The 27,459-nt window shown below is 50.1% G+C and overlaps 32 non-coding genes across 32 annotated transcripts; all 32 read left to right on the forward strand.

Annotated features, from left to right (window-relative positions):
• The first annotated feature begins 121 nt into the window (after positions 1 to 121).
• trnal-aag (transfer RNA leucine (anticodon AAG)) lies at positions 122 to 203 on the forward strand. The gene has a single exon. It is a non-coding gene; the product is annotated as a tRNA-Leu (tRNA).
• Positions 204 to 1,173: 970 nt separating this feature from the next.
• trnal-aag (transfer RNA leucine (anticodon AAG)) lies at positions 1,174 to 1,255 on the forward strand. Its single transcript has one exon. It is a non-coding gene; the product is annotated as a tRNA-Leu (tRNA).
• A 691-nt stretch (positions 1,256 to 1,946) lies between these two features.
• trnal-aag (transfer RNA leucine (anticodon AAG)) lies at positions 1,947 to 2,028 on the forward strand. The gene has a single exon. It is a non-coding gene; the product is annotated as a tRNA-Leu (tRNA).
• A 967-nt stretch (positions 2,029 to 2,995) lies between these two features.
• On the forward strand, positions 2,996 to 3,077 carry trnal-aag (transfer RNA leucine (anticodon AAG)). Its single transcript has one exon. It is a non-coding gene; the product is annotated as a tRNA-Leu (tRNA).
• Positions 3,078 to 3,877: 800 nt separating this feature from the next.
• On the forward strand, positions 3,878 to 3,959 carry trnal-aag (transfer RNA leucine (anticodon AAG)). Its single transcript has one exon. It is a non-coding gene; the product is annotated as a tRNA-Leu (tRNA).
• Positions 3,960 to 4,926: 967 nt separating this feature from the next.
• trnal-aag (transfer RNA leucine (anticodon AAG)) lies at positions 4,927 to 5,008 on the forward strand. Its single transcript has one exon. It is a non-coding gene; the product is annotated as a tRNA-Leu (tRNA).
• Positions 5,009 to 5,808: 800 nt separating this feature from the next.
• Positions 5,809 to 5,890, forward strand: trnal-aag (transfer RNA leucine (anticodon AAG)). The gene has a single exon. It is a non-coding gene; the product is annotated as a tRNA-Leu (tRNA).
• A 967-nt stretch (positions 5,891 to 6,857) lies between these two features.
• On the forward strand, positions 6,858 to 6,939 carry trnal-aag (transfer RNA leucine (anticodon AAG)). Its single transcript has one exon. It is a non-coding gene; the product is annotated as a tRNA-Leu (tRNA).
• An 800-nt stretch (positions 6,940 to 7,739) lies between these two features.
• On the forward strand, positions 7,740 to 7,821 carry trnal-aag (transfer RNA leucine (anticodon AAG)). The gene has a single exon. It is a non-coding gene; the product is annotated as a tRNA-Leu (tRNA).
• A 196-nt stretch (positions 7,822 to 8,017) lies between these two features.
• trnal-uag (transfer RNA leucine (anticodon UAG)) lies at positions 8,018 to 8,099 on the forward strand. Its single transcript has one exon. It is a non-coding gene; the product is annotated as a tRNA-Leu (tRNA).
• A 691-nt stretch (positions 8,100 to 8,790) lies between these two features.
• On the forward strand, positions 8,791 to 8,872 carry trnal-aag (transfer RNA leucine (anticodon AAG)). The gene has a single exon. It is a non-coding gene; the product is annotated as a tRNA-Leu (tRNA).
• Positions 8,873 to 9,671: 799 nt separating this feature from the next.
• On the forward strand, positions 9,672 to 9,753 carry trnal-aag (transfer RNA leucine (anticodon AAG)). Its single transcript has one exon. It is a non-coding gene; the product is annotated as a tRNA-Leu (tRNA).
• Positions 9,754 to 10,720: 967 nt separating this feature from the next.
• Positions 10,721 to 10,802, forward strand: trnal-aag (transfer RNA leucine (anticodon AAG)). The gene has a single exon. It is a non-coding gene; the product is annotated as a tRNA-Leu (tRNA).
• An 800-nt stretch (positions 10,803 to 11,602) lies between these two features.
• On the forward strand, positions 11,603 to 11,684 carry trnal-aag (transfer RNA leucine (anticodon AAG)). The gene has a single exon. It is a non-coding gene; the product is annotated as a tRNA-Leu (tRNA).
• A 970-nt stretch (positions 11,685 to 12,654) lies between these two features.
• On the forward strand, positions 12,655 to 12,736 carry trnal-aag (transfer RNA leucine (anticodon AAG)). Its single transcript has one exon. It is a non-coding gene; the product is annotated as a tRNA-Leu (tRNA).
• Positions 12,737 to 13,706: 970 nt separating this feature from the next.
• On the forward strand, positions 13,707 to 13,788 carry trnal-aag (transfer RNA leucine (anticodon AAG)). Its single transcript has one exon. It is a non-coding gene; the product is annotated as a tRNA-Leu (tRNA).
• A 970-nt stretch (positions 13,789 to 14,758) lies between these two features.
• On the forward strand, positions 14,759 to 14,840 carry trnal-aag (transfer RNA leucine (anticodon AAG)). Its single transcript has one exon. It is a non-coding gene; the product is annotated as a tRNA-Leu (tRNA).
• A 969-nt stretch (positions 14,841 to 15,809) lies between these two features.
• Positions 15,810 to 15,891, forward strand: trnal-aag (transfer RNA leucine (anticodon AAG)). Its single transcript has one exon. It is a non-coding gene; the product is annotated as a tRNA-Leu (tRNA).
• Positions 15,892 to 16,861: 970 nt separating this feature from the next.
• trnal-aag (transfer RNA leucine (anticodon AAG)) lies at positions 16,862 to 16,943 on the forward strand. The gene has a single exon. It is a non-coding gene; the product is annotated as a tRNA-Leu (tRNA).
• A 970-nt stretch (positions 16,944 to 17,913) lies between these two features.
• Positions 17,914 to 17,995, forward strand: trnal-aag (transfer RNA leucine (anticodon AAG)). Its single transcript has one exon. It is a non-coding gene; the product is annotated as a tRNA-Leu (tRNA).
• A 970-nt stretch (positions 17,996 to 18,965) lies between these two features.
• On the forward strand, positions 18,966 to 19,047 carry trnal-aag (transfer RNA leucine (anticodon AAG)). The gene has a single exon. It is a non-coding gene; the product is annotated as a tRNA-Leu (tRNA).
• Positions 19,048 to 19,738: 691 nt separating this feature from the next.
• On the forward strand, positions 19,739 to 19,820 carry trnal-aag (transfer RNA leucine (anticodon AAG)). The gene has a single exon. It is a non-coding gene; the product is annotated as a tRNA-Leu (tRNA).
• A 1,600-nt stretch (positions 19,821 to 21,420) lies between these two features.
• trnal-uag (transfer RNA leucine (anticodon UAG)) lies at positions 21,421 to 21,502 on the forward strand. The gene has a single exon. It is a non-coding gene; the product is annotated as a tRNA-Leu (tRNA).
• Positions 21,503 to 21,699: 197 nt separating this feature from the next.
• Positions 21,700 to 21,781, forward strand: trnal-uag (transfer RNA leucine (anticodon UAG)). Its single transcript has one exon. It is a non-coding gene; the product is annotated as a tRNA-Leu (tRNA).
• Positions 21,782 to 22,472: 691 nt separating this feature from the next.
• Positions 22,473 to 22,554, forward strand: trnal-aag (transfer RNA leucine (anticodon AAG)). Its single transcript has one exon. It is a non-coding gene; the product is annotated as a tRNA-Leu (tRNA).
• A 197-nt stretch (positions 22,555 to 22,751) lies between these two features.
• trnal-uag (transfer RNA leucine (anticodon UAG)) lies at positions 22,752 to 22,833 on the forward strand. Its single transcript has one exon. It is a non-coding gene; the product is annotated as a tRNA-Leu (tRNA).
• Positions 22,834 to 23,524: 691 nt separating this feature from the next.
• trnal-aag (transfer RNA leucine (anticodon AAG)) lies at positions 23,525 to 23,606 on the forward strand. The gene has a single exon. It is a non-coding gene; the product is annotated as a tRNA-Leu (tRNA).
• Positions 23,607 to 23,803: 197 nt separating this feature from the next.
• trnal-uag (transfer RNA leucine (anticodon UAG)) lies at positions 23,804 to 23,885 on the forward strand. The gene has a single exon. It is a non-coding gene; the product is annotated as a tRNA-Leu (tRNA).
• Positions 23,886 to 25,212: 1,327 nt separating this feature from the next.
• trnal-uag (transfer RNA leucine (anticodon UAG)) lies at positions 25,213 to 25,294 on the forward strand. The gene has a single exon. It is a non-coding gene; the product is annotated as a tRNA-Leu (tRNA).
• A 197-nt stretch (positions 25,295 to 25,491) lies between these two features.
• trnal-uag (transfer RNA leucine (anticodon UAG)) lies at positions 25,492 to 25,573 on the forward strand. The gene has a single exon. It is a non-coding gene; the product is annotated as a tRNA-Leu (tRNA).
• Positions 25,574 to 26,199: 626 nt separating this feature from the next.
• On the forward strand, positions 26,200 to 26,281 carry trnal-uag (transfer RNA leucine (anticodon UAG)). Its single transcript has one exon. It is a non-coding gene; the product is annotated as a tRNA-Leu (tRNA).
• A 691-nt stretch (positions 26,282 to 26,972) lies between these two features.
• On the forward strand, positions 26,973 to 27,054 carry trnal-uag (transfer RNA leucine (anticodon UAG)). The gene has a single exon. It is a non-coding gene; the product is annotated as a tRNA-Leu (tRNA).
• Positions 27,055 to 27,459: the final 405 nt, after the last annotated feature.

Below are 27,459 nucleotides of genomic sequence, written 5' to 3' on the forward strand. Positions count from 1 at the left end.
CGAGGAGCTCCTTAAAGGCACGTAGGAATTTCAACGGATGTACTTGTGGCGAAGCGAGACATGATAAAAATGAAATCAATAAATGTCGGCAGAAAATGGCCCATGGAAGGCATTTTCGCATGGTAGCGTGGCCGAGCGGTCTAAGGCGCTGGATTAAGGCTCCAGTCTCTTCGGGGGCGTGGGTTCGAATCCCACCGCTGCCAAGACAGCCTTTTAGAAGGCTCTTGTGGCTGCTATGCCTGAGCAAAAAAGACTGGAGAAGTGACACTGCATGCTCCCGTTCTCTTCCTTGGCCGCACTCGACGGGCTTCAGAGCCTCAGTGAAGGTCCACAGCCGAAGCTTGCTCTATTGCTGTAAAACAAATGGGCAGAACAGGGCCCACGAAGAGAGCCCCGACAGGGTAGCGTGGCCGAGGGGTCTAAGGCGCTGGATTTAGGCTCCAGTCTCTTCGGGGGCGTGGGTTCGAATCCGACTGCTGCCAGCTGTGCTTTTAAAGAGGGCCAGACAGCTTAAGCGTGCTCCGAAAAGGTGCAAAAGTTCTGGGAATAGAAGAAAACGCTTTCCTTGGCAACAGCCAGGGCCTTCAGGGACACGCAAGTCGGGCAGGATGCATCAATCTCTCCCACGACGGTTGTCTCATTGCTAAGGCGGGGTGACTCGTTTCTATCCCTGGGCCCCACCCTTCGTACAGTGGTTACCAAGTAATCGTGCTTTAATCGTTTACACTTTGAGTCAATGCCCGCATTGTTAGCTTACAATCATAGTAATAACACTTTAAAAACGAATTTGAATGTAATAATAATGTACAGTCTAAAATAATGGAAGCAGCTAACTTGACTCATTGATAGTTTTTGGTGAAATGACAACTACCTCGTGATTTTGAGTTGAACTGCGACACAGCTGGCTGCCATTTTGCAGTAAGGCCTGAAGGCTTTGCTTAGCTGATTCAGGTGTGTTTGATTAGAGATGGAAACTGCAGCTTGCAGGGAGGGGGTGGAGCCTCCAGGAGTGTAACTGCGCACCCCTGTATTTAGGAGGCCTTTCCACCTGTCGAGGAGCTCCTTAAAGGCACGTAGGAATTTCAACGGATGTACTTGTGGCGAAGCAAGACATGATAAAAATGAAATCAAAAAATGTAGGCGGAAAATGGCCCATGGAAGGCATTTTAGCATGGTAGCGTGGCCGAGCGGTCTAAGGCGCTGGATTAAGGCTCCAGTCTCTTCGGGGGCGTGGGTTCGAATCCAACCGCTGCAAGCTGTGCTTTTAAAGAGGGCCAGACAGCTTAAGCGTGCTCCGAAAAGGTGCAAAAGTTCTGGGAATAGAAGAAAACGCTTTCCTTGGCAACAGCCAGGGCCTTCAGGGACACGCAAGTCGGGCAGGATGCATCAATCTCTCCCACGACGGTTGTCTCATTGCTAAGGCGGGGTGACTCGTTTCTATCCCTGGGCCCCGCCCTTCGTACATGTGTTACCAAGTAATCGTGCTTTAATCGTTTACACTTTGAGTCAATGCCCGCATTGTTAGCTTACAATCATAGTAATAACACTTTAAAAATGAATTTGAATGTAATAATAATGTACAGTCTAAAATAATGGAAGCAGCTAACTTGACTCATTGATAGTTTTTGGTGAAATGACAACTACCTCGTGATTTTGAGTTGAACTGCGACACGGCTGGCTGCCATTTTGCAGTAAGGCCTGAAGGCTTTGCTTAGCTGATTCAGGTGTGTTTGATTAGAGATGGAAACTGCAGCTTGCAGGGAGGGGGTGGAGCCTCCAGGAGTGTAACTGCGCACCCCTGTATTTAGGAGGCCTTTCCATCTGTCGAGGAGCTCCTTAAAGGCACGTAGGAATTTCAACGGATGTACTTGTGGCAAAGCAAGACATGGTAAAAATGAAATCAATAAATGTCGGCAGAAAATGGCCCATGGAAGGCATTTTCGCATGGTAGCGTGGCCGAGCGGTCTAAGGCGCTGGATTAAGGCTCCAGTCTCTTCGGGGGCGTGGGTTCGAATCCCACCGCTGCCACGACAGCCTTTTAGAAGGCTCTTGTGGCTGCTAAGACTGAGCAAAAAAGACTGGAGAAGTGACACTGCATGCTCCCGTTCTCTTCCTTGGCCGCACTCGACGGGCTTCAGAGCCTCAGTGAAGGTCCACAGCCGAAGCTTGCTCTATTGCTGTAAAACAAATGGGCAGAACGGGGCCCACGAAGAGAGCCCCGACAGGGTAGCGTGGCCGAGGGGTCTAAGGTGCTGGATTTAGGCTCCAGTCTCTTCGGGGGCGTGGGTTCGAATCCAACCGCTGCAAGCTGTGCTTTTAAAGAGGGCCAGACAGCTTAAGCGTGCTCCGAAAAGGTGCAAAAGTTCTGGGAATAGAAGAAAACGTTTTCCTTGGCAACAGCCAGGGCCTTCAGGGACACGCAAGTCGGGCAGGATGCATCAATCTCTCCCACGACGGTTGTCTCATTACTAAGGCGGGGTGACTCGTTCCTATCCCTGGGCCCCACCCTTCGTACAGTGGTTACCAAGTAATCGTGCTTTAATCGTTTACACTTTGAGTCAATGCCCGCATTGTTAGCTTACAATCATAGTAACACTTTAAAAACGAATTTGAATGTAATAATAATGTACAGTCTAAAATAATGGAAGCAGCTAACTTGACTCATTGATAGTTTTTGGTGAAATGACAACTACCTCGTGATTTTGAGTTGAACTGCGACACAGCTGGCTGCCATTTTGCAGTAAGGCCTGAAGGCTTTGCTTAGCTGATTCAGGTGTGTTTGATTAGAGATGGAAACTGCAGCTTGCAGGGAGGGGGTGGAGCCTCCAGGAGTGTAACTGCGCACCCCTGTATTTAGGAGGCCTTTCCACCTGTCGAGGAGCTCCTTAAAGGCACGTAGGAATTTCAACGGATGTACTTGTGGCGAAGCAAGACATGATAAAAATGAAATCAAAAAATGTAGGCGGAAAATGGCCCATGGAAGGCATTTTAGCATGGTAGCGTGGCCGAGCGGTCTAAGGCGCTGGATTAAGGCTCCAGTCTCTTCGGGGGCGTGGGTTCGAATCCCACCGCTGCCAAGACAGCCTTTTAGAAGGCTCTTGTGGCTGCTATGCCTGAGCAAAAAAGACTGGAGAAGTGACACTGCATGCTCCCGTTCTCTTCCTTGGCCGCACTCGACGGGCTTCAGAGCCTCAGTGAAGGTCCACAGCCGAAGCTTGCTCTATTGCTGTAAAACAAATGGGCAGAACGGGGCCCACGAAGAGAGCCCCGACAGGGTAGCGTGGCCGAGGGGTCTAAGGCGAGTCGGGCAGGATGCATCAATCTCTCCCACGACGGTTGTCTCATTGCTAAGGCGGGGTAACTCGTTTCTATCCCTGGGCCCCGCCCTTCGTACAGTGGTTACCAAGTAATCGTGCTTTAATCGTTTACACTTTGAGTCAATGCCCGCATTGTTAGCTTACAATCATAGTAATAACACTTTAAAAATGAATTTGAATGTAATAATAATGTACAGTCTAAAATAATGGAAGCAGCTAACTTGACTCATTGATAGTTTTTGGTGAAATGACAACTACCTCGTGATTTTGAGTTGAACTGCGACACGGCTGGCTGCCATTTTGCAGTAAGGCCTGAAGGCTTTGCTTAGCTGATTCAGGTGTGTTTGATTAGAGATGGAAACTGCAGCTTGCAGGGAGGGGGTGGAGCCTCCAGGAGTGTAACTGCGCACCCCTGTATTTAGGAGGCCTTTCCATCTGTCGAGGAGCTCCTTAAAGGCACGTAGGAATTTCAACGGATGTACTTGTGGCGAAGCGAGACATGATAAAAATGAAATCAATAAATGTCGGCAGAAAATGGCCCATGGAAGGCATTTTCGCATGGTAGCGTGGCCGAGCGGTCTAAGGCGCTGGATTAAGGCTCCAGTCTCTTCGGGGGCGTGGGTTCGAATCCCACCGCTGCCAAGACAGCCTTTTAGAAGGCTCTTGTGGCTGCTATGCCTGAGCAAAAAAGACTGGAGAAGTGACACTGCATGCTCCCGTTCTCTTCCTTGGCCGCACTCGACGGGCTTCAGAGCCTCAGTGAAGGTCCACAGCCGAAGCTTGCTCTATTGCTGTAAAACAAATGGGCAGAACAGGGCCCACGAAGAGAGCCCCGACAGGGTAGCGTGGCCGAGGGGTCTAAGGCGCTGGATTTAGGCTCCAGTCTCTTCGGGGGCGTGGGTTCGAATCCGACTGCTGCCAGCTGTGCTTTTAAAGAGGGCCAGACAGCTTAAGCGTGCTCCGAAAAGGTGCAAAAGTTCTGGGAATAGAAGAAAACGCTTTCCTTGGCAACAGCCAGGGCCTTCAGGGACACGCAAGTCGGGCAGGATGCATCAATCTCTCCCACGACGGTTGTCTCATTGCTAAGGCGGGGTGACTCGTTTCTATCCCTGGGCCCCACCCTTCGTACAGTGGTTACCAAGTAATCGTGCTTTAATCGTTTACACTTTGAGTCAATGCCCGCATTGTTAGCTTACAATCATAGTAACACTTTAAAAACGAATTTGAATGTAATAATAATGTACAGTCTAAAATAATGGAAGCAGCTAACTTGACTCATTGATAGTTTTTGGTGAAATGACAACTACCTCGTGATTTTGAGTTGAACTGCGACACAGCTGGCTGCCATTTTGCAGTAAGGCCTGAAGGCTTTGCTTAGCTGATTCAGGTGTGTTTGATTAGAGATGGAAACTGCAGCTTGCAGGGAGGGGGTGGAGCCTCCAGGAGTGTAACTGCGCACCCCTGTATTTAGGAGGCCTTTCCACCTGTCGAGGAGCTCCTTAAAGGCACGTAGGAATTTCAACGGATGTACTTGTGGCGAAGCAAGACATGATAAAAATGAAATCAAAAAATGTAGGCGGAAAATGGCCCATGGAAGGCATTTTAGCATGGTAGCGTGGCCGAGCGGTCTAAGGCGCTGGATTAAGGCTCCAGTCTCTTCGGGGGCGTGGGTTCGAATCCCACCGCTGCCAAGACAGCCTTTTAGAAGGCTCTTGTGGCTGCTATGCCTGAGCAAAAAAGACTGGAGAAGTGACACTGCATGCTCCCGTTCTCTTCCTTGGCCGCACTCGACGGGCTTCAGAGCCTCAGTGAAGGTCCACAGCCGAAGCTTGCTCTATTGCTGTAAAACAAATGGGCAGAACGGGGCCCACGAAGAGAGCCCCGACAGGGTAGCGTGGCCGAGGGGTCTAAGGCGAGTCGGGCAGGATGCATCAATCTCTCCCACGACGGTTGTCTCATTGCTAAGGCGGGGTGACTTGTTTCTATCCCTGGGCCCCGCCCTTCGTACAGTGGTTACCAAGTAATCGTGCTTTAATCGTTTACACTTTGAGTCAATGCCCGCATTGTTAGCTTACAATCATAGTAATAACACTTTAAAAATGAATTTGAATGTAATAATAATGTACAGTCTAAAATAATGGAAGCAGCTAACTTGACTCATTGATAGTTTTTGGTGAAATGACAACTACCTCGTGATTTTGAGTTGAACTGCGACACGGCTGGCTGCCATTTTGCAGTAAGGCCTGAAGGCTTTGCTTAGCTGATTCAGGTGTGTTTGATTAGAGATGGAAACTGCAGCTTGCAGGGAGGGGGTGGAGCCTCCAGGAGTGTAACTGCGCACCCCTGTATTTAGGAGGCCTTTCCATCTGTCGAGGAGCTCCTTAAAGGCACGTAGGAATTTCAACGGATGTACTTGTGGCGAAGCGAGACATGATAAAAATGAAATCAATAAATGTCGGCAGAAAATGGCCCATGGAAGGCATTTTCGCATGGTAGCGTGGCCGAGCGGTCTAAGGCGCTGGATTAAGGCTCCAGTCTCTTCGGGGGCGTGGGTTCGAATCCCACCGCTGCCAAGACAGCCTTTTAGAAGGCTCTTGTGGCTGCTATGCCTGAGCAAAAAAGACTGGAGAAGTGACACTGCATGCTCCCGTTCTCTTCCTTGGCCGCACTCGACGGGCTTCAGAGCCTCAGTGAAGGTCCACAGCCGAAGCTTGCTCTATTGCTGTAAAACAAATGGGCAGAACAGGGCCCACGAAGAGAGCCCCGACAGGGTAGCGTGGCCGAGGGGTCTAAGGCGCTGGATTTAGGCTCCAGTCTCTTCGGGGGCGTGGGTTCGAATCCGACTGCTGCCAGCTGTGCTTTTAAAGAGGGCCAGACAGCTTAAGCGTGCTCCGAAAAGGTGCAAAAGTTCTGGGAATAGAAGAAAACGCTTTCCTTGGCAACAGCCAGGGCCTTCAGGGACACGCAAGTCGGGCAGGATGCATCAATCTCTCCCACGACGGTTGTCTCATTGCTAAGGCGGGGTGACTCGTTTCTATCCCTGGGCCCCACCCTTCGTACAGTGGTTACCAAGTAATCGTGCTTTAATCGTTTACACTTTGAGTCAATGCCCGCATTGTTAGCTTACAATCATAGTAACACTTTAAAAACGAATTTGAATGTAATAATAATGTACAGTCTAAAATAATGGAAGCAGCTAACTTGACTCATTGATAGTTTTTGGTGAAATGACAACTACCTCGTGATTTTGAGTTGAACTGCGACACAGCTGGCTGCCATTTTGCAGTAAGGCCTGAAGGCTTTGCTTAGCTGATTCAGGTGTGTTTGATTAGAGATGGAAACTGCAGCTTGCAGGGAGGGGGTGGAGCCTCCAGGAGTGTAACTGCGCACCCCTGTATTTAGGAGGCCTTTCCACCTGTCGAGGAGCTCCTTAAAGGCACGTAGGAATTTCAACGGATGTACTTGTGGCGAAGCAAGACATGATAAAAATGAAATCAAAAAATGTAGGCGGAAAATGGCCCATGGAAGGCATTTTAGCATGGTAGCGTGGCCGAGCGGTCTAAGGCGCTGGATTAAGGCTCCAGTCTCTTCGGGGGCGTGGGTTCGAATCCCACCGCTGCCAAGACAGCCTTTTAGAAGGCTCTTGTGGCTGCTATGCCTGAGCAAAAAAGACTGGAGAAGTGACACTGCATGCTCCCGTTCTCTTCCTTGGCCGCACTCGACGGGCTTCAGAGCCTCAGTGAAGGTCCACAGCCGAAGCTTGCTCTATTGCTGTAAAACAAATGGGCAGAACGGGGCCCACGAAGAGAGCCCCGACAGGGTAGCGTGGCCGAGGGGTCTAAGGCGAGTCGGGCAGGATGCATCAATCTCTCCCACGACGGTTGTCTCATTGCTAAGGCGGGGTGACTTGTTTCTATCCCTGGGCCCCGCCCTTCGTACAGTGGTTACCAAGTAATCGTGCTTTAATCGTTTACACTTTGAGTCAATGCCCGCATTGTTAGCTTACAATCATAGTAATAACACTTTAAAAATGAATTTGAATGTAATAATAATGTACAGTCTAAAATAATGGAAGCAGCTAACTTGACTCATTGATAGTTTTTGGTGAAATGACAACTACCTCGTGATTTTGAGTTGAACTGCGACACGGCTGGCTGCCATTTTGCAGTAAGGCCTGAAGGCTTTGCTTAGCTGATTCAGGTGTGTTTGATTAGAGATGGAAACTGCAGCTTGCAGGGAGGGGGTGGAGCCTCCAGGAGTGTAACTGCGCACCCCTGTATTTAGGAGGCCTTTCCACCTGTCGAGGAGCTCCTTAAAGGCACGTAGGAATTTCAACGGATGTACTTGTGGGGAAGCGAGACATGATAAAAATGAAATCAATAAATGTAGGCAGAAAATGGCCCATGGAAGGCATTTTCGCATGGTAGCGTGGCCGAGCGGTCTAAGGCGCTGGATTAAGGCTCCAGTCTCTTCGGGGGCGTGGGTTCGAATCCCACCGCTGCCAAGACAGCCTTTTAGAAGGCACTTGTGTAGGCTATGCCTGAGCGAAAAGGCTGGAGAAGTGACACTGCTTGCTCCCGGTCTCTTCCTTGGCCGCACTCGACGGGCTTCAGAGCCTCAGTGAAGGTCCACAGCCGAAGCTTGCTCTATTGCTGTAAAACAAATGGGCAGAACGGGGCCCACGAAGAGAGCCCCGACAGGGTAGCGTGGCCGAGGGGTCTAAGGCGCTGGATTTAGGCTCCAGTCTCTTCGGGGGCGTGGGTTCGAATCCCACCGCTGCCAGCTGTGCTTTTAAAGAGGGCCAGACAGCTTAAGTGTGCTCCGAAAAGGTGCAAAAGTTCTGGGAATAGAAGAAAACGTTTTCCTTGGCAACAGCCAGGGCCTTCAGGGACACGCAAGTCGGGCAGGATGCATCAATCTCTCCCACGACGGTTGTCTCATTGCTAAGGCGGGGTGACTCGTTTCTATCCCTGGGCCCCACCCTTCGTACAGTGGTTACCAAGTAATCGTGCTTTAATCGTTTACACTTTGAGTCAATGCCCGCATTGTTAGCTTACAATCATAGTAATAACACTTTAAAAACGAATTTGAATGTAATAATAATGTACAGTCTAAAATAATGGAAGCAGCTAACTTGACTCATTGATAGTTTTTGGTGAAATGACAACTACCTCGTGATTTTGAGTTGAACTGCGACACAGCTGGCTGCCATTTTGCAGTAAGGCCTGAAGGCTTTGCTTAGCTGATTCAGGTGTGTTTGATTAGAGATGGAAACTGCAGCTTGCAGGGAGGGGGTGGAGCCTCCAGGAGTGTAACTGCGCACCCCTGTATTTAGGAGGCCTTTCCACCTGTCGAGGAGCTCCTTAAAGGCACGTAGGAATTTCAACGGATGTACTTGTGGCGAAGCAAGACATGATAAAAATGAAATCAAAAAATGTAGGCGGAAAATGGCCCATGGAAGGCATTTTAGCATGGTAGCGTGGCCGAGCGGTCTAAGGCGCTGGATTAAGGCTCCAGTCTCTTCGGGGGCGTGGGTTCGAATCCCACCGCTGCCAAGACAGCCTTTTAGAAGGCTCTTGTGGCTGCTATGCCTGAGCGAAAAGACTGGAGAAGTGACACTGCATGCTCCCGTTCTCTTCCTTGGCCGCACTCGACGGGCTTCAGAGCCTCAGTGAAGGTCCACAGCCGAAGCTTGCTCTATTGCTGTAAAACAAATGGGCAGAACGGGGCCCACGAAGAGAGCCCCGACAGGGTAGCGTGGCCGAGGGGTCTAAGGCGAGTCGGGCAGGATGCATCAATCTCTCCCACGACGGTTGTCTCATTGCTAAGGCGGGGTGACTTGTTTCTATCCCTGGGCCCCGCCCTTCGTACAGTGGTTACCAAGTAATCGTGCTTTAATCGTTTACACTTTGAGTCAATGCCCGCATTGTTAGCTTACAATCATAGTAATAACACTTTAAAAATGAATTTGAATGTAATAATAATGTACAGTCTAAAATAATGGAAGCAGCTAACTTGACTCATTGATAGTTTTTGGTGAAATGACAACTACCTCGTGATTTTGAGTTGAACTGCGACACGGCTGGCTGCCATTTTGCAGTAAGGCCTGAAGGCTTTGCTTAGCTGATTCAGGTGTGTTTGATTAGAGATGGAAACTGCAGCTTGCAGGGAGGGGGTGGAGCCTCCAGGAGTGTAACTGCGCACCCCTGTATTTAGGAGGCCTTTCCATCTGTCGAGGAGCTCCTTAAAGGCACGTAGGAATTTCAACGGATGTACTTGTGGCGAAGCGAGACATGATAAAAATGAAATCAATAAATGTCGGCAGAAAATGGCCCATGGAAGGCATTTTCGCATGGTAGCGTGGCCGAGCGGTCTAAGGCGCTGGATTAAGGCTCCAGTCTCTTCGGGGGCGTGGGTTCGAATCCCACCGCTGCCAAGACAGCCTTTTAGAAGGCTCTTGTGGCTGCTATGCCTGAGCAAAAAAGACTGGAGAAGTGACACTGCATGCTCCCGTTCTCTTCCTTGGCCGCACTCGACGGGCTTCAGAGCCTCAGTGAAGGTCCACAGCCGAAGCTTGCTCTATTGCTGTAAAACAAATGGGCAGAACAGGGCCCACGAAGAGAGCCCCGACAGGGTAGCGTGGCCGAGGGGTCTAAGGCGCTGGATTTAGGCTCCAGTCTCTTCGGGGGCGTGGGTTCGAATCCGACTGCTGCCAGCTGTGCTTTTAAAGAGGGCCAGACAGCTTAAGCGTGCTCCGAAAAGGTGCAAAAGTTCTGGGAATAGAAGAAAACGCTTTCCTTGGCAACAGCCAGGGCCTTCAGGGACACGCAAGTCGGGCAGGATGCATCAATCTCTCCCACGACGGTTGTCTCATTGCTAAGGCGGGGTGACTCGTTTCTATCCCTGGGCCCCACCCTTCGTACAGTGGTTACCAAGTAATCGTGCTTTAATCGTTTACACTTTGAGTCAATGCCCGCATTGTTAGCTTACAATCATAGTAACACTTTAAAAACGAATTTGAATGTAATAATAATGTACAGTCTAAAATAATGGAAGCAGCTAACTTGACTCATTGATAGTTTTTGGTGAAATGACAACTACCTCGTGATTTTGAGTTGAACTGCGACACAGCTGGCTGCCATTTTGCAGTAAGGCCTGAAGGCTTTGCTTAGCTGATTCAGGTGTGTTTGATTAGAGATGGAAACTGCAGCTTGCAGGGAGGGGGTGGAGCCTCCAGGAGTGTAACTGCGCACCCCTGTATTTAGGAGGCCTTTCCACCTGTCGAGGAGCTCCTTAAAGGCACGTAGGAATTTCAACGGATGTACTTGTGGCGAAGCAAGACATGATAAAAATGAAATCAAAAAATGTAGGCGGAAAATGGCCCATGGAAGGCATTTTAGCATGGTAGCGTGGCCGAGCGGTCTAAGGCGCTGGATTAAGGCTCCAGTCTCTTCGGGGGCGTGGGTTCGAATCCCACCGCTGCCAAGACAGCCTTTTAGAAGGCTCTTGTGGCTGCTATGCCTGAGCAAAAAAGACTGGAGAAGTGACACTGCATGCTCCCGTTCTCTTCCTTGGCCGCACTCGACGGGCTTCAGAGCCTCAGTGAAGGTCCACAGCCGAAGCTTGCTCTATTGCTGTAAAACAAATGGGCAGAACGGGGCCCACGAAGAGAGCCCCGACAGGGTAGCGTGGCCGAGGGGTCTAAGGCGAGTCGGGCAGGATGCATCAATCTCTCCCACGACGGTTGTCTCATTGCTAAGGCGGGGTGACTTGTTTCTATCCCTGGGCCCCGCCCTTCGTACAGTGGTTACCAAGTAATCGTGCTTTAATCGTTTACACTTTGAGTCAATGCCCGCATTGTTAGCTTACAATCATAGTAATAACACTTTAAAAATGAATTTGAATGTAATAATAATGTACAGTCTAAAATAATGGAAGCAGCTAACTTGACTCATTGATAGTTTTTGGTGAAATGACAACTACCTCGTGATTTTGAGTTGAACTGCGACACGGCTGGCTGCCATTTTGCAGTAAGGCCTGAAGGCTTTGCTTAGCTGATTCAGGTGTGTTTGATTAGAGATGGAAACTGCAGCTTGCAGGGAGGGGGTGGAGCCTCCAGGAGTGTAACTGCGCACCCCTGTATTTAGGAGGCCTTTCCATCTGTCGAGGAGCTCCTTAAAGGCACGTAGGAATTTCAACGGATGTACTTGTGGCGAAGCGAGACATGATAAAAATGAAATCAATAAATGTCGGCAGAAAATGGCCCATGGAAGGCATTTTCGCATGGTAGCGTGGCCGAGCGGTCTAAGGCGCTGGATTAAGGCTCCAGTCTCTTCGGGGGCGTGGGTTCGAATCCCACCGCTGCCAAGACAGCCTTTTAGAAGGCTCTTGTGGCTGCTATGCCTGAGCAAAAAAGACTGGAGAAGTGACACTGCATGCTCCCGTTCTCTTCCTTGGCCGCACTCGACGGGCTTCAGAGCCTCAGTGAAGGTCCACAGCCGAAGCTTGCTCTATTGCTGTAAAACAAATGGGCAGAACAGGGCCCACGAAGAGAGCCCCGACAGGGTAGCGTGGCCGAGGGGTCTAAGGCGCTGGATTTAGGCTCCAGTCTCTTCGGGGGCGTGGGTTCGAATCCGACTGCTGCCAGCTGTGCTTTTAAAGAGGGCCAGACAGCTTAAGCGTGCTCCGAAAAGGTGCAAAAGTTCTGGGAATAGAAGAAAACGCTTTCCTTGGCAACAGCCAGGGCCTTCAGGGACACGCAAGTCGGGCAGGATGCATCAATCTCTCCCACGACGGTTGTCTCATTGCTAAGGCGGGGTGACTCGTTTCTATCCCTGGGCCCCACCCTTCGTACAGTGGTTACCAAGTAATCGTGCTTTAATCGTTTACACTTTGAGTCAATGCCCGCATTGTTAGCTTACAATCATAGTAATAACACTTTAAAAATGAATTTGAATGTAATAATAATGTACAGTCTAAAATAATGGAAGCAGCTAACTTGACTCATTGATAGTTTTTGGTGAAATGACAACTACCTCGTGATTTTGAGTTGAACTGCGACACAGCTGGCTGCCATTTTGCAGTAAGGCCTGAAGGCTTTGCTTAGCTGATTCAGGTGTGTTTGATTAGAGATGGAAACTGCAGCTTGCAGGGAGGGGGTGGAGCCTCCAGGAGTGTAACTGCGCACCCCTGTATTTAGGAGGCCTTTCCACCTGTCGAGGAGCTCCTTAAAGGCACGTAGGAATTTCAACGGATGTACTTGTGGCGAAGCAAGACATGATAAAAATGAAATCAAAAAATGTAGGCGGAAAATGGCCCATGGAAGGCATTTTAGCATGGTAGCGTGGCCGAGCGGTCTAAGGCGCTGGATTAAGGCTCCAGTCTCTTCGGGGGCGTGGGTTCGAATCCCACCGCTGCCAAGACAGCCTTTTAGAAGGCTCTTGTGGCTGCTATGCCTGAGCAAAAAAGACTGGAGAAGTGACACTGCATGCTCCCGTTCTCTTCCTTGGCCGCACTCGACGGGCTTCAGAGCCTCAGTGAAGGTCCACAGCCGAAGCTTGCTCTATTGCTGTAAAACAAATGGGCAGAACGGGGCCCACGAAGAGAGCCCCGACAGGGTAGCGTGGCCGAGGGGTCTAAGGTGCTGGATTTAGGCTCCAGTCTCTTCGGGGGCGTGGGTTCGAATCCAACCGCTGCAAGCTGTGCTTTTAAAGAGGGCCAGACAGCTTAAGCGTGCTCCGAAAAGGTGCAAAAGTTCTGGGAATAGAAGAAAACGTTTTCCTTGGCAACAGCCAGGGCCTTCAGGGACACGCAAGTCGGGCAGGATGCATCAATCTCTCCCACGACGGTTGTCTCATTGCTAAGGCGGGGTGACTTGTTTCTATCCCTGGGCCCCGCCCTTCGTACAGTGGTTACCAAGTAATCGTGCTTTAATCGTTTACACTTTGAGTCAATGCCCGCATTGTTAGCTTACAATCATAGTAATAACACTTTAAAAATGAATTTGAATGTAATAATAATGTACAGTCTAAAATAATGGAAGCAGCTAACTTGACTCATTGATAGTTTTTGGTGAAATGACAACTACCTCGTGATTTTGAGTTGAACTGCGACACGGCTGGCTGCCATTTTGCAGTAAGGCCTGAAGGCTTTGCTTAGCTGATTCAGGTGTGTTTGATTAGAGATGGAAACTGCAGCTTGCAGGGAGGGGGTGGAGCCTCCAGGAGTGTAACTGCGCACCCCTGTATTTAGGAGGCCTTTCCATCTGTCGAGGAGCTCCTTAAAGGCACGTAGGAATTTCAACGGATGTACTTGTGGCGAAGCGAGACATGATAAAAATGAAATCAATAAATGTCGGCAGAAAATGGCCCATGGAAGGCATTTTCGCATGGTAGCGTGGCCGAGCGGTCTAAGGCGCTGGATTAAGGCTCCAGTCTCTTCGGGGGCGTGGGTTCGAATCCCACCGCTGCCAAGACAGCCTTTTAGAAGGCTCTTGTGGCTGCTATGCCTGAGCAAAAAAGACTGGAGAAGTGACACTGCATGCTCCCGTTCTCTTCCTTGGCCGCACTCGACGGGCTTCAGAGCCTCAGTGAAGGTCCACAGCCGAAGCTTGCTCTATTGCTGTAAAACAAATGGGCAGAACAGGGCCCACGAAGAGAGCCCCGACAGGGTAGCGTGGCCGAGGGGTCTAAGGCGCTGGATTTAGGCTCCAGTCTCTTCGGGGGCGTGGGTTCGAATCCGACTGCTGCCAGCTGTGCTTTTAAAGAGGGCCAGACAGCTTAAGCGTGCTCCGAAAAGGTGCAAAAGTTCTGGGAATAGAAGAAAACGCTTTCCTTGGCAACAGCCAGGGCCTTCAGGGACACGCAAGTCGGGCAGGATGCATCAATCTCTCCCACGACGGTTGTCTCATTGCTAAGGCGGGGTGACTCGTTTCTATCCCTGGGCCCCACCCTTCGTACAGTGGTTACCAAGTAATCGTGCTTTAATCGTTTACACTTTGAGTCAATGCCCGCATTGTTAGCTTACAATCATAGTAATAACACTTTAAAAATGAATTTGAATGTAATAATAATGTACAGTCTAAAATAATGGAAGCAGCTAACTTGACTCATTGATAGTTTTTGGTGAAATGACAACTACCTCGTGATTTTGAGTTGAACTGCGACACAGCTGGCTGCCATTTTGCAGTAAGGCCTGAAGGCTTTGCTTAGCTGATTCAGGTGTGTTTGATTAGAGATGGAAACTGCAGCTTGCAGGGAGGGGGTGGAGCCTCCAGGAGTGTAACTGCGCACCCCTGTATTTAGGAGGCCTTTCCACCTGTCGAGGAGCTCCTTAAAGGCACGTAGGAATTTCAACGGATGTACTTGTGGCGAAGCAAGACATGATAAAAATGAAATCAAAAAATGTAGGCAGAAAATGGCCCATGGAAGGCATTTTAGCATGGTAGCGTGGCCGAGCGGTCTAAGGCGCTGGATTAAGGCTCCAGTCTCTTCGGGGGCGTGGGTTCGAATCCCACCGCTGCCAAGACAGCCTTTTAGAAGGCTCTTGTGGCTGCTATGCCTGAGCAAAAAAGACTGGAGAAGTGACACTGCATGCTCCCGTTCTCTTCCTTGGCCGCACTCGACGGGCTTCAGAGCCTCAGTGAAGGTCCACAGCCGAAGCTTGCTCTATTGCTGTAAAACAAATGGGCAGAACGGGGCCCACGAAGAGAGCCCCGACAGGGTAGCGTGGCCGAGGGGTCTAAGGTGCTGGATTTAGGCTCCAGTCTCTTCGGGGGCGTGGGTTCGAATCCAACTGCTGCCAGCTGTGCTTTTAAAGAGGGCCAGACAGCTTAAGCGTGCTCCGAAAAGGTGCAAAAGTTCTGGGAATAGAAGAAAACGCTTTCCTTGGCAACAGCCAGGGCCTTCAGGGACACGCAAGTCGGGCAGGATGCATCAATCTCTCCCACGACGGTTGTCTCATTGCTAAGGCGGGGTGACTCGTTCCTATCCCTGGGCCCCGCCCTTCGTACAGTGGTTACCAAGTAATCGTGCTTTAATCGTTTACACTTTGAGTCAATGCCCGCATTGTTAGCTTACAATCATAGTAATAACACTTTAAAAATGAATTTGAATGTAATAATAATGTACAGTCTAAAATAATGGAAGCAGCTAACTTGACTCATTGATAGTTTTTGGTGAAATGACAACTACCTCGTGATTTTGAGTTGAACTGCGACACAGCTGGCTGCCATTTTGCAGTAAGGCCTGAAGGCTTTGCTTAGCTGATTCAGGTGTGTTTGATTAGAGATGGAAACTGCAGCTTGCAGGGAGGGGTGGAGCCTCCAGGAGTGTAACTGCGCACCCCTGTATTTAGGAGGCCTTTCCATCTGTCGAAGAGCTCCTTAAAGGCACGTAGGAATTTCAACGGATGTACTTGTGGCGAAGCGAGACATGATAAAAATGAAATCAATAAATGTTGGCAGAAAATGGCCCATGGAAGGCATTTTCGCATGGTAGCGTGGCCGAGCGGTCTAAGGCGCTGGATTAAGGCTCCAGTCTCTTCGGGGGCGTGGGTTCGAATCCCACCGCTGCCAAGACAGCCTTTTAGAAGGCTCTTGTGGCTGCTATGCCTGAGCAAAAAAGACTGGAGAAGTGACACTGCATGCTCCCGTTCTCTTCCTTGGCCGCACTCGACGGGCTTCAGAGCCTCAGTGAAGGTCCACAGCCGAAGCTTGCTCTATTGCTGTAAAACAAATGGGCAGAACGGGGCCCACGAAGAGAGCCCCGACAGGGTAGCGTGGCCGAGGGGTCTAAGGCGCTGGATTTAGGCTCCAGTCTCTTCGGGGGCGTGGGTTCGAATCCGACTGCTGCCAGCTGTGCTTTTAAAGAGGGCCAGACAGCTTAAGCGTGCTCCGAAAAGGTGCAAAAGTTCTGGGAATAGAAGAAAACGCTTTCCTTGGCAACAGCCAGGGCCTTCAGGGACACGCAAGTCGGGCAGGATGCATCAATCTCTCCCACGACGGTTGTCTCATTGCTAAGGCGGGGTGACTCGTTTCTATCCCTGGGCCCCACCCTTCGTACAGTGGTTACCAAGTAATCGTGCTTTAATCGTTTACACTTTGAGTCAATGCCCGCATTGTTAGCTTACAATCATAGTAATAACACTTTAAAAACGAATTTGAATGTAATAATAATGTACAGTCTAAAATAATGGAAGCAGCTAACTTGACTCATTGATAGTTTTTGGTGAAATGACAACTACCTCGTGATTTTGAGTTGAACTGCGACACAGCTGGCTGCCATTTTGCAGTAAGGCCTGAAGGCTTTGCTTAGCTGATTCAGGTGTGTTTGATTAGAGATGGAAACTGCAGCTTGCAGGGAGGGGGTGGAGCCTCCAGGAGTGTAACTGCGCACCCCTGTATTTAGGAGGCCTTTCCACCTGTCGAGGAGCTCCTTAAAGGCACGTAGGAATTTCAACGGATGTACTTGTGGCGAAGCAAGACATGATAAAAATGAAATCAATAAATGTAGGCGGAAAATGGCCCATGGAAGGCATTTTAGCATGGTAGCGTGGCCGAGCGGTCTAAGGCGCTGGATTAAGGCTCCAGTCTCTTCGGGGGCGTGGGTTCGAATCCCACCGCTGCCAAGACAGCCTTTTAGAAGGCTCTTGTGGCTGCTATGCCTGAGCAAAAAAGACTGGAGAAGTGACACTGCATGCTCCCGTTCTCTTCCTTGGCCGCACTCGACGGGCTTCAGAGCCTCAGTGAAGGTCCACAGCCGAAGCTTGCTCTATTGCTGTAAAACAAATGGGCAGAACGGGGCCCACGAAGAGAGCCCCGACAGGGTAGCGTGGCCGAGGGGTCTAAGGCGCTGGATTTAGGCTCCAGTCTCTTCGGGGGCGTGGGTTCGAATCCGACTGCTGCCAGCTGTGCTTTTAAAGAGGGCCAGACAGCTTAAGCGTGCTCCGAAAAGGTGCAAAAGTTCTGGGAATAGAAGAAAACGCTTTCCTTGGCAACAGCCAGGGCCTTCAGGGACACGCAAGTCGGGCAGGATGCATCAATCTCTCCCACGACGGTTGTCTCATTGCTAAGGCGGGGTGACTCGTTTCTATCCCTGGGCCCCGCCCTTCGTACAGTGGTTACCAAGTAATCGTGCTTTAATCGTTTACACTTTGAGTCAATGCCCGCATTGTTAGCTTACAATCATAGTAATAACACTTTAAAAATGAATTTGAATGTAATAATAATGTACAGTCTAAAATAATGGAAGCAGCTAACTTGACTCATTGATAGTTTTTGGTGAAATGACAACTACCTCGTGATTTTGAGTTGAACTGCGACACAGCTGGCTGCCATTTTGCAGTAAGGCCTGAAGGCTTTGCTTAGCTGATTCAGGTGTGTTTGATTAGAGATGGAAACTGCAGCTTGCAGGGAGGGGGTGGAGCCTCCAGGAGTGTAACTGCGCACCCCTGTATTTAGGAGGCCTTTCCACCTGTCGAGGAGCTCCTTAAAGGCACGTAGGAATTTCAACGGATGTACTTGTGGCGAAGCGAGACATGATAAAAATGAAATCAATAAATGTTGGCAGAAAATGGCCCATGGAAGGCATTTTCGCATGGTAGCGTGGCCGAGCGGTCTAAGGCGCTGGATTAAGGCTCCAGTCTCTTCGGGGGCGTGGGTTCGAATCCCACCGCTGCCAAGACAGCCTTTTAGAAGGCTCTTGTGGCTGCTATGCCTGAGCAAAAAAGACTGGAGAAGTGACACTGCATGCTCCCGTTCTCTTCCTTGGCCGCACTCGACGGGCTTCAGAGCCTCAGTGAAGGTCCACAGCCGAAGCTTGCTCTATTGCTGTAAAACAAATGGGCAGAACGGGGCCCACGAAGAGAGCCCCGACAGGGTAGCGTGGCCGAGGGGTCTAAGGCGCTGGATTTAGGCTCCAGTCTCTTCGGGGGCGTGGGTTCGAATCCGACTGCTGCCAGCTGTGCTTTTAAAGAGGGCCAGACAGCTTAAGCGTGCTCCGAAAAGGTGCAAAAGTTCTGGGAATAGAAGAAAACGCTTTCCTTGGCAACAGCCAGGGCCTTCAGGGACACGCAAGTCGGGCAGGATGCATCAATCTCTCCCACGACGGTTGTCTCATTGCTAAGGCGGGGTGACTCGTTTCTATCCCTGGGCCCCACCCTTCGTACAGTGGTTACCAAGTAATCGTGCTTTAATCGTTTACACTTTGAGTCAATGCCCGCATTGTTAGCTTACAATCATAGTAATAACACTTTAAAAATGAATTTGAATGTAATAATAATGTACAGTCTAAAATAATGGAAGCAGCTAACTTGACTCATTGATAGTTTTTGGTGAAATGACAACTACCTCGTGATTTTGAGTTGAACTGCGACACAGCTGGCTGCCATTTTGCAGTAAGGCCTGAAGGCTTTGCTTAGCTGATTCAGGTGTGTTTGATTAGAGATGGAAACTGCAGCTTGCAGGGAGGGGGTGGAGCCTCCAGGAGTGTAACTGCGCACCCCTGTATTTAGGAGGCCTTTCCACCTGTCGAGGAGCTCCTTAAAGGCACGTAGGAATTTCAACGGATGTACTTGTGGCGAAGCGAGACATGATAAAAATGAAATCAAAAAATGTAGGCGGAAAATGGCCCATGGAAGGCATTTTAGCATGGTAGCGTGGCCGAGCGGTCTAAGGCGCTGGATTAAGGCTCCAGTCTCTTCGGGGGCGTGGGTTCGAATCCGACTGCTGCCAGCTGTGCTTTTAAAGAGGGCCAGACAGCTTAAGCGTGCTCCGAAAAGGTGCAAAAGTTCTGGGAATAGAAGAAAACGCTTTCCTTGGCAACAGCCAGGGCCTTCAGGGACACGCAAGTCGGGCAGGATGCATCAATCTCTCCCACGACGGTTGTCTGATTACTAAGGTGGGGTGACTCGTTCCTATCCCTGGGCCCCGCCCTTCGTACGTGGGTTACCAAGTAATCGTGCTTTAATCGTTTACACTTTGAGTCAATGCCCGCATTGTTAGCTTACAATCATAGTAATAACACTTTAAAAATGAATTTGAATGTAATAATAATGTACAGTCTAAAATAATGGAAGCAGCTAACTTGACTCATTGATAGTTTTTGGTGAAATGACAACTACCTCGTGATTTTGAGTTGAACTGCGACACAGCTGGCTGCCATTTTGCAGTAAGGCCTGAAGGCTTTGCTTAGCTGATTCAGGTGTGTTTGATTAGAGATGGAAACTGCAGCTTGCAGGGAGGGGGTGGAGCCTCCAGGAGTGTAACTGCACACCCCTGTATTTAGGAGGCCTTTCCACCTGTCGAGGAGCTCCTTAAAGGCACGTAGGAATTTCAACGGATGTACTTGTGGCAAAGCAAGACATGATAAAAATGAAATCAATAAATGTAGGCAGAAAATGGCCCATGGAAGGCATTTTCGCATGGTAGCGTGGCCGAGCGGTCTAAGGCGCTGGATTAAGGCTCCAGTCTCTTCGGGGGCGTGGGTTCGAATCCCACCGCTGCCAAGACAGCCTTTTAGAAGGCTCTTGAGGCTGCTAAGCCTGAGCAAAAAAGACTGGAGAAGTGACACTGCATGCTCCCGTTCTCTTCCTTGGCCGCACTCGACGGGCTTCAGAGCCTCAGTGAAGGTCCACAGCCGAAGCTTGCTCTATTGCTGTAAAACAAATGGGCAGAACGGGGCCCACGAAGAGAGCCCCGACAGGGTAGCGTGGCCGAGGGGTCTAAGGCGCTGGATTTAGGCTCCAGTCTCTTCGGGGGCGTGGGTTCGAATCCGACTGCTGCCAGCTGTGCTTTTAAAGAGGGCCAGACAGCTTAAGCGTGCTCCGAAAAGGTGCAAAAGTTCTGGGAATAGAAGAAAACGTTTTCCTTGGCAACAGCCAGGGCCTTCAGGGACACGCAAGTCGGGCAGGATGCATCAATCTCTCCCACGACGGTTGTCTCATTGCTAAGGCGGGGTGACTCGTTTCTATCCCTGGGCCCCACCCTTCGTACAGTGGTTACCAAGTAATCGTGCTTTAATCGTTTACACTTTGAGTCAATGCCCGCATTGTTAGCTTACAATCATAGTAATAACACTTTAAAAACGAATTTGAATGTAATAATAATGTACAGTCTAAAATAATGGAAGCAGCTAACTTGACTCATTGATAGTTTTTGGTGAAATGACAACTACCTCGTGATTTTGAGTTGAACTGCGACACAGCTGGCTGCCATTTTGCAGTAAGGCCTGAAGGCTTTGCTTAGCTGATTCAGGTGTGTTTGATTAGAGATGGAAACTGCAGCTTGCAGGGAGGGGGTGGAGCCTCCAGGAGTGTAACTGCGCACCCCTGTATTTAGGAGGCCTTTCCATCTGTCGAGGAGCTGCTTAAAGGCACGTAGGAGTTCCTCTTTGGGGGCGTGGGTTCGAATCCCACCGCTGCCAGCTGTGCTTTTAAAGAGGGCCAGACAGCTTAAGCGTGCTCCGAAAAGGTGCAAAAGTTCTGGGAATAGAAGAAAACGCTTTCCTTGGCAACAGCCAGGGCCTTCAGGGACACGCAAGTCGGGCAGGATGCATCAATCTCTCCCACGACGGTTGTCTGATTACTAAGGTGGGGTGACTCGTTCCTACCCCTGGGCCCCGCCCTTCGTACGTGGGTTACCAATTAATCTAATTTCAACGGATGTACTTGTGGCAAAGCAAGACATGGTAAAAATGAAATTAATAAATGTAGGCGGAAAATGGCCCATGGAAGACATTCCTGCACGGTAGCGTGGCCGAGCGGTCTAAGGCGCTGGATTAGTTTTTGGTGAAATGACAACTACCTCCTGATTTTGGGTTGAACTGCGACACAGCTGGCTGCCATTTTGCAGTAAGGCCTGAAGGCTTTGCTTAGCTGATTCAGGTGTGTTTGATTAGAGATGGAGAACTGCAGCGTGCAGGGACGGGGTGGAGCCTCCTGGATGGTAACGGCACACCCCTGTATTTCGGAGGCCTGACCACCTGTCGAGGAGCGCCTTAAACGCACGTAGGAAGTTCAACGGCTGTACTTGTGGAGAAGCGAGACATGATAAAAATGAAATCAATAAATGTAGTTGGAAAATGGCCCAAGGAAGGCATTTTCGCATGGTAGCGTGGCCGAGGGGTCTAAGGCGCTGGATTTAGGCTCCAGTCTCTTCGGGGGCGTGGGTTCGAATCCCACCGCTGCCAAGACAGCCTTTTAGAAGGCTCTTGTGGCTGCTATGCCTGAGCAAAAAAGACTGGAGAAGTGACACTGCATGCTCCCGTTCTCTTCCTTGGCCGCACTCGACGGGCTTCAGAGCCTCAGTGAAGGTCCACAGCCGAAGCTTGCTCTATTGCTGTAAAACAAATGGGCAGAACGGGGCCCACGAAGAGAGCCCCGACAGGGTAGCGTGGCCGAGGGGTCTAAGGCGCTGGATTTAGGCTCCAGTCTCTTCGGGGGCGTGGGTTCGAATCCAACTGCTGCCAGCTGTGCTTTTAAAGAGGGCCAGACAGCTTAAGCGTGCTCCGAAAAGGTGCAAAAGTTCTGGGAATAGAAGAAAACGTTTTCCTTGGCAACAGCCAGGGCCTTCAGGGACACGCAAGTCGGGCAGGATGCATCAATCTCTCCCACGACGGTTGTCTCATTGCGAAGGCGGGGTGACTCGTTCCTATCCCTGGGCCCCACCCTTCGTACAGTGGTTACCAAGTAATCGTGCTTTAATCGTTTACACTTTGAGTCAATGCCCGCATTGTTAGCTTACAATCATAGTAATAACACTTTAAAAACGAATTTGAATGTAATAATAATGTACAGTCTAAAATAATGGAAGCAGCTAACTTGACTCATTGATAGTTTTTGGTGAAATGACAACTACCTCGTGATTTTGAGTTGAACTGCGACACAGCTGGCTGCCATTTTGCAGTAAGGCCTGAAGGCTTTGCTTAGCTGATTCAGGTGTGTTTGATTAGAGATGGAAACTGCAGCTTGCAGGGAGGGGGTGGAGCCTCCAGGAGTGTAACTGCGCACCCCTGTATTTAGGAGGCCTTTCCACCTGTCGAGGAGCTCCTTAAAGGCACGTAGGAATTTCAACGGATGTACTTGTGGCGAAGCAAGACATGATAAAAATGAAATCAAAAAATGTAGGCGGAAAATGGCCCATGGAAGGCATTTTAGCATGGTAGCGTGGCCGAGCGGTCTAAGGCGCTGGATTAAGGCTCCAGTCTCTTCGGGGGCGTGGGTTCGAATCCCACCGCTGCCAAGACAGCCTTTTAGAAGGCTCTTGTGGCTGCTATGCCTGAGCAAAAAAGACTGGAGAAGTGACACTGCATGCTCCCGTTCTCTTCCTTGGCCGCACTCGACGGGCTTCAGAGCCTCAGTGAAGGTCCACAGCCGAAGCTTGCTCTATTGCTGTAAAACAAATGGGCAGAACGGGGCCCACGAAGAGAGCCCCGACAGGGTAGCGTGGCCGAGGGGTCTAAGGCGCTGGATTTAGGCTCCAGTCTCTTCGGGGGCGTGGGTTCGAATCCCACTGCTGCCAGCTGTGCTTTTAAAGAGGGCCAGACAGCTTAAGCGTGCTCCGAAAAGGTGCAAAAGTTCTGGGAATAGAAGAAAACGTTTTCCTTGGCAACAGCCAGGGCCTTCAGGGACACGCAAGTCGGGCAGGATGCATCAATCTCTCCCACGACGGTTGTCTCATTGCTAAGGCGGGGTAACTCGTTTCTATCCCTGGGCCCCGCCCTTCGTACAGTGGTTACCAAGTAATCGTGCTTTAATCGTTTACACTTTGAGTCAATGCCCGCATTGTTAGCTTACAATCATAGTAATAACACTTTAAAAATGAATTTGAATGTAATAATAATGTACAGTCTAAAATAATGGAAGCAGCTAACTTGACTCATTGATAGTTTTTGGTGAAATGACAACTACCTCGTGATTTTGAGTTGAACTGCGACACAGCTGGCTGCCATTTTGCAGTAAGGCCTGAAGGCTTTGCTTAGCTGATTCAGGTGTGTTTGATTAGAGATGGAAACTGCAGCTTGCAGGGAGGGGGTGGAGCCTCCAGGAGTGTAACTGCGCACCCCTGTATTTAGGAGGCCTTTCCACCTGTCGAGGAGCTCCTTAAAGGCACGTAGGAATTTCAACGGATGTACTTGTGGCGAAGCGAGACATGATAAAAATGAAATCAAAAAATGTAGGCAGAAAATGGCCCATGGAAGGCATTTTAGCATGGTAGCGTGGCCGAGCGGTCTAAGGCGCTGGATTAAGGCTCCAGTCTCTTCGGGGGCGTGGGTTCGAATCCCACCGCTGCCAAGACAGCCTTTTAGAAGGCTCTTGTGGCTGCTATGCCTGAGCAAAAAAGACTGGAGAAGTGACACTGCATGCTCCCGTTCTCTTCCTTGGCCGCACTCGACGGGCTTCAGAGCCTCAGTGAAGGTCCACAGCCGAAGCTTGCTCTATTGCTGTAAAACAAATGGGCAGAACGGGGCCCACGAAGAGAGCCCCGACAGGGTAGCGTGGCCGAGGGGTCTAAGGCGCTGGATTTAGGCTCCAGTCTCTTCGGGGGCGTGGGTTCGAATCCCACCGCTGCCAAGCTGTGCTTTTAAAGAGGGCCAGACAGCTTAAGCGTGCTCCGAAAAGGTGCAAAAGTTCTGGGAATAGAAGAAAACGCTTTCCTTGGCAACAGCCAGGGCCTTCAGGGACACGCAAGTCGGGCAGGATGCATCAATCTCTCCCACGACGGTTGTCTCATTGCGAAGGCGGGGTGACTCGTTCCTATCCCTGGGCCCCACCCTTCGTACAGTGGTTACCAAGTAATCGTGCTTTAATCGTTTACACTTTGAGTCAATGCCCGCATTGTTAGCTTACAATCATAGTAACACTTTAAAAACGAATTTGAATGTAATAATAATGTACAGTCTAAAATAATGGAAGCAGCTAACTTGACTCATTGATAGTTTTTGGTGAAATGACAACTACCTCGTGATTTTGAGTTGAACTGCGACACAGCTGGCTGCCATTTTGCAGTAAGGCCTGAAGGCTTTGCTTAGCTGATTCAGGTGTGTTTGATTAGAGATGGAAACTGCAGCTTGCAGGGAGGGGGTGGAGCCTCCAGGAGTGTAACTGCGCACCCCTGTATTTAGGAGGCCTTTCCACCTGTCGAGGAGCTCCATAAAGGCACGTAGGAGTTCCTCTTCGGGGGCGTGGGTTCGAATCCCACCGCTGCCAGCTGTGCTTTTAAAGAGGGCCAGACAGCTTAAGCGTGCTCCGAAAAGGTGCAAAAGTTCTGGGAATAGAAGAAAACGCTTTCCTTGGCAACAGCCAGGGCCTTCAGGGACACGCAAGTCGGGCAGGATGCATCAATCTCTCCCACGACGGTTGTCTCATTGCTAAGGCGGGGTGACTCGTTTCTATCCCTGGGCCCCACCCTTCGTACAGTGGTTACCAAGTAATCGTGCTTTAATCGTTTACACTTTGAGTCAATGCCCGCATTGTTAGCTTACAATCATAGTAATAACACTTTAAAAACGAATTTGAATGTAATAATAATGTACAGTCTAAAATAATGGAAGCAGCTAACTTGACTCATTGATAGTTTTTGGTGAAATGACAACTACCTCGTGATTTTGAGTTGAACTGCGACACAGCTGGCTGCCATTTTGCAGTAAGGCCTGAAGGCTTTGCTTAGCTGATTCAGGTGTGTTTGATTAGAGATGGAAACTGCAGCTTGCAGGGAGGGGGTGGAGCCTCCAGGAGTGTAACTGCGCACCCCTGTATTTAGGAGGCCTTTCCACCTGTCGAGGAGCTCCTTAAAGGCACGTAAGAATTTCAACGGATGTACTTGTGGCGAAGCGAGACATGATAAAAATGAAATCAATAAATGTAGGCGGAAAATGGCCCATGGAAGGCATTTTAGCATGGTAGCGTGGCCGAGCGGTCTAAGGCGCTGGATTTAGGCTCCAGTCTCTTCGGGGGCGTGGGTTCGAATCCCACCGCTGCCAAGACAGCCTTTTAGAAGGCTCTTGTGGCTGCTATGCCTGAGCAAAAAAGACTGGAGAAGTGACACTGCATGCTCCCGTTCTCTTCCTTGGCCGCACTCGACGGGCTTCAGAGCCTCAGTGAAGGTCCACAGCCGAAGCTTGCTCTATTGCTGTAAAACAAATGGGCAGAACGGGGCCCACGAAGAGAGCCCCGACAGGGTAGCGTGGCCGAGGGGTCTAAGGCGCTGGATTTAGGCTCCAGTCTCTTCGGGGGCGTGGGTTCGAATCCCACCGCTGCCAGCTGTGCTTTTAAAGAGGGCCAGACAGCTTAAGCGTGCTCCGAAAAGGTGCAAAAGTTCTGGGAATAGAAGAAAACGTTTTCCTTGGCAACAGCCAGGGCCTTCAGGGACACGCAAGTCGGGCAGGATGCATCAATCTCTCCCACGACGGTTGTCTCTTTGCTAAGGCGGGGTGACTCGTTCCTATCCCTGGGCCCCGCCCTTCGTACAGTGGTTACCAAGTAATCGTGCTTTAATCGTTTACACTTTGAGTCAATGCCCGCATTGTTAGCTTACGATCATAGTAATAATACTTTAAAAATGAATTTGCATGTAATAATAATGTACAGTCTAAAATAATGGAAGCAGCTAACTTGACTCATTGATAGTTTTTGGTGAAATGACAACTACCTCGTGATTTTGAGTTGAACTGCGACACAGCTTGCTGCCATTTTGCAGTAAGGCCTGAAGGCTTTGTGGCTGCTATGCCTGAGCAAAAAAGACTGGAGAAGTTACACTGCATGCTCCCGTTCTCTTCCTTGGCCGCACTCGACGGGCTTCAGAGCCTCAGTGAAGGTCCACAGCCGAAGCTTGCTCTATTGCTGTAAAACAAATGGGCAGAACGGGGCCCACGAAGAGAGCCCACAGGGTAGCGTGGCCGAGGGGTCTAAGGCGCTGGATTTAGGCTCCAGTCTCTTCGGGGGCGTGGGTTCGAATCCCACTGCTGCCAGCTGTGCTTTTAAAGAGGGCCAGACAGCTTAAGCGTGCTCCGAAAAGGTGCAAAAGTTCTGGGAATAGAAGAAAACGCTTTCCTTGGCAACAGCCAGGGCCTTCAGGGACACGCAAGTCGGGCAGGATGCATCAATCTCTCCCACGACGGTTGTCTCATTGCTAAGGCGGGGTGACTCGTTTCTATCCCTGGGCCCCACCCTTCGTACAGTGGTTACCAAGTAATCGTGCTTTAATCGTTTACACTTTGAGTCAATGCCCGCATTGTTAGCTTACAATCATAGTAATAACACTTTAAAAACGAATTTGAATGTAATAATAATGTACAGTCTAAAATAATGGAAGCAGCTAACTTGACTCATTGATAGTTTTTGGTGAAATGACAACTACCTCGTGATTTTGAGTTGAACTGCGACACAGCTGGCTGCCATTTTGCAGTAAGGCCTGAAGGCTTTGCTTAGCTGATTCAGGTGTGTTTGATTAGAGATGGAAACTGCAGCTTGCAGGGAGGGGGTGGAGCCTCCAGGAGTGTAACTGCGCACCCCTGTATTTAGGAGGCCTTTCCACCTGTCGAGGAGCTCCTTAAAGGCACGTAAGAATTTCAACGGATGTACTTGTGGCGAAGCGAGACATGATAAAAATGAAATCAAAAAATGTAGGCGGAAAATGGCCCATGGAAGGCATTTTAGCATGGTAGCGTGGCCGAGCGGTCTAAGGCGCTGGATTTAGGCTCCAGTCTCTTCGGGGGCGTGGGTTCGAATCCCACCGCTGCCAAGACAGCCTTTTAGAAGGCTCTTGTGGCTGCTATGCCTGAGCAAAAAAGACTGGAGAAGTGACACTGCATGCTCCCGTTCTCTTCCTTGGCCGCACTCGACGGGCTTCAGAGCCTCAGTGAAGGTCCACAGCCGAAGCTTGCTCTATTGCTGTAAAACAAATGGGCAGAACGGGGCCCACGAAGAGAGCCCCGACAGGGTAGCGTGGCCGAGGGGTCTAAGGCGCTGGATTTAGGCTCCAGTCTCTTCGGGGGCGTGGGTTCGAATCTGACTGCTGCCAGCTGTGCTTTTAAAGAGGGCCAGACAGCTTAAGCGTGCTCCGAAAAGGTGCAAAAGTTCTGGGAATAGAAGAAAACGCTTTCCTTGGCAACAGCCAGGGCCTTCAGGGACACGCAAGTCGGGCAGG

This window comes from Chanodichthys erythropterus, chromosome 19 (genome assembly GCF_024489055.1).
Source record: "Chanodichthys erythropterus isolate Z2021 chromosome 19, ASM2448905v1, whole genome shotgun sequence".
In the NCBI taxonomy this organism is placed as follows: Eukaryota; Metazoa; Chordata; class Actinopteri; order Cypriniformes; family Xenocyprididae; genus Chanodichthys; species Chanodichthys erythropterus.